Genomic DNA, 3765 nt, shown 5'->3' with positions numbered 1-3765 from the left:
ATGTGGAAGGAGTTTTTAAAACCACAGTGCCTCTTTACATTGTAGTAGTCTCCCCCCCCCCCCCCCAACTGTGTAAAACTGGAGTCAAAAAGCATCTCGTCCACACACGGGGGTTTTTCTAAGCTGTTTAAGCGGAAACCTTTGCGTATCGTCGCTTCAGATCCGAGGAAACTGACGGCTTTCACACCTGTGCTGAAGCTCGACGCCGTCACAAGCGGCTGTGCTATTATTAGAACAGGTCGCCCTGGCGGAGCAGGAGCCGAGCCCCCCCTCGGTCTGCTGAACTTCAAAGAATCTTGGAAATGAATTTTAAAAAAAAATCCTGTGAATTTTAAAAAAAAAAAAAAAAAAAAGAAATCACACTGAATCCCCAGTGAGAACGGCTCCAGTGGGGGGAGCGTGGCACCGGTACGGAAATATGCTCAGCATTCCTTCTTTCCAAAAAGGTTTTAAAAGCAGCAGCAGCCACCTCCAGGAAACTTCCTTCTGCATTTATCTTCTCTCCCTCTCTCCTTTTTACCCTTTCCAGAGACGAAGAACAGCGTGACCTTTTCTGTGATCTGCGTTGTATTGGTCCCACCTTGCTACGTGACTGGATGAGGAGAGACAGCCTCTTAATAGGTGCAAAGTCCCGATGTCACTGTGTTGAAGTCGAAAACAAACAGGTTTCTGTACAGGCAGGAACGCTCAGCAAAAGTACGCTGGGATGCAACGTGAACGTCATCGAGTAAATTGTACAAGCCGAACAAAGTGAACATCACTGTCGGTTACCATTTTGGAACCATTGTGATCAAACTGGGGAACAAACTCCACTGGTGGTGTGAGGGATGCATGTTATGGTTACGGTGGCAGTTTCAAAAGGTAAAAAAAGCCATTTTCTTGTGCTTCTTGTGGATTTTTATGTTGTAAATGCACACAGACCACTGAAGTGGACACTGATGTATCATAAAATACACTATCAACTACTGGCCATCAGCTGCAAAAGCAAGAAATAATTTTTATTAAATCCAATATGGCCGACAGACAAAAAAGCATGCCAACCGACCCAGTCCCTCCTTCTACTGTAGACGACTCTGGTAGGTAAAAAAATAAAAATATTGTGACATCACATAACCCCTACTGAACAATACTGCTGATGTATTTTTCAAATATCAACTTTGTATTTGGAGAAAATTACAATTGATCACCTAAAAAGTTTTTTTCCTACCTTTTTTTTGTGTGTTTTCTATGTTTTTAAATTGTCTGACAGCACATTAATTCAGTAACTGACCATTTTTAAAGGGACATTTTCTGCTGTAGGTCAAAAAGGAGGTCAAATTTTGAAAAAACAAAACCTGGATGTTGTGCACCGATTAGTTGTTACCTATCAGGATAAGATGGAAATAAACTACAGCACATTTTAGTTCTTAAAACTAAAATCATAGTTTATGCTCGCTCAGCGGGGCTGCTATCTCTTTTCTCCACAGTTTTCTCCAGAGCTCGGTCGCAGTCCAACCACAATGTAAAGTGAGGTTCTGGATCTGCCAGCGTTTTGCTGAAAACTCAACCTTTTAAAAACAGGAAGTGCTGAACTGGCCCCTCCCAAACACATATAGATGGAGGATCTGAATAAAGGAGCAAACAACGCTGAGAGTACACAAAAACATTTATGGCAGAAATTTATATTAAACTCAATAAATAAAATTCAAATGGAGTAATTACTTAATGGTCATCGCTTTAAAACATATGTGTAAATGTAAACTCAGACATAATGCTAATAAAACCCACAAAAACCATGACAGTGTGTGAAGCAAGGTTCCAAAAACGACACTAAAAATCACGAATAAATATAAAATATGATGCAATGAGTTTTGAGTTTGTTTAAGGGTGAAGTGGTGAACAATTGCAACCTTAACTCATTTGTCGCAAATCTTTATTGTAACGCCTGTCATCCGAAAGTAAAAGCAAATATGTTAGGAAAGCTCAGTAACTTCAAATTTTGAATAAATGGACAGCAAAAGTAAACCACATGCTTGAACCAATTATGGCAGCAAACGTTTTTATTGTTTCTTTCTCCTAAAAGTCGCACCATAAACCGATGAATTCTGTTGCTATTATGCTGTTTTAAAATGTCGATTAAGACGTCATAATTTTTTTTTCTTTATTTACACCGTGCTTCCGCAAAAGGTGAGTCAATCCCCACAAAACAAACCGGGAAATCCAAGGAGTTACTCCTACATTTCCCATGATGCAACACAGTCCCATCTCGCTCCCAGACGACGCTCCTCTGTAGCCGATAAGGAATTTACGCATATAAATTAAACACATGGCGGTTTTCACAAGACTCCTGATTAAAGAAGCTTTCATGAGGTTCACCACGGAAACTAAAGCAGCAACTGTTACTCCTTTTGATGCAACAGAGAGCACCGACAGCCGAAACGTAAAAACCCCCAAAAACTGTCTTTACACGGGTCGAGTCTGTTCTCAAACCAAACAGACTCACCGATTAGAAATGTTTATTTTTATTTTTTGTTTGTTTGTTTGTTTTCCTCTAAAGCACTCAAATTGCACAGCTCACCCGACACAGTGTGGCACTCAACAAATCATTCAAACAGCTATATCTTTCAACAAATCCCTAGAAATAAAGTTAAGAGAAAGAAAGAGAGAGAGAGAGAGAGAGAGAGAGAATGGCATGCCAATCTCTGCAACATTAATAACTCCTTGTCCTGGCTGACACAAATGGAAAGAACAGTCTGATTGCAGACAGAGAATGGCTCGGGAACACCAGAAAGCTCTTACCTAAGACGAATTATCGCGGCTATTGCAAAGGAACATTAGCCAGCAATGATGGATATTTTCAGTATGTGTAAGATGAAGCCAAGCTGATCAGAAACACTCTGCAGTCCTCCTTTAGGGTCACTACGCACAGCCCTAATTACATTGCCTCTCACAAACCTGCCTGAGCGGTGTGCCAGTACTGCCATCTAGTGTTAGGATGATGAAATCTTCTTTCTTGGATTTCAGATGTCGCTCCTTAACTTCACAACCCAGCGGTCACATCCTTATGTTAAATGCATTGCATGTATGACACTTCCAAGTAATTGGTTATTCAAGGAAGATGTCAGATTCGTGTTGCTTGTTTTTGTAAACTTAGTATATTGTAGGACTGCACTCATCCACTATTTTCACTTCTGATACCGATATCTGAGGTTCAGTATCGACCGATACCGATCTGATACAAACAGTGCTGAATCGACTTAAAATGTTTCTGTTTTAAAATGCAGTCATAAACGTACTGAATTACAAATTTGTTTGATAACTCTGCACCAATACAGTACAGTTAAATATACCAACAGCTTCTCAAGCTTGATCAAACGTGTAAAAACAACTTTAATTTGTTCAGTCAGTGCAATTAGGAATATAACAGCCAACATATAGTAAATGATAAAGAAACCGAAACTGACGAAAACAATAGGTTGCAACAAACCTAGTTAGAAACTGCAATTAGGAATTCTAAATACAATACAGAATAAATAATAAAACATGCCATTGCTCAGAGTACAAAGCATAGAATTAGATTGAATAGATCTGCCCTTGCGGGTCAGGCACATTGTTATCGACACCCAATCTAGAGTTTTTCTAATGCACTTGATTAACTTGTTCAACAAGCGTGACCACCCTTATAAAAGTCAGAGTTTTAGCATGTTGTATTAGCAACTTACCAAAGTGGAATCAGCAATGGCCTGAGAGATGCAATTGTTGCTACCCCTCAATCTGAGAAGGATT

Source organism: Poecilia latipinna, unplaced genomic scaffold, assembly GCF_001443285.1.
Source record: "Poecilia latipinna isolate Pla-1442-1.1 unplaced genomic scaffold, P_latipinna-1.0 Scaffold755, whole genome shotgun sequence".
NCBI classification, from domain to species: Eukaryota; Metazoa; Chordata; class Actinopteri; order Cyprinodontiformes; family Poeciliidae; genus Poecilia; species Poecilia latipinna.
The sequence above is the reverse complement of the archived record's forward strand: the minus strand, read 5'-3'. Positions refer to the sequence as shown.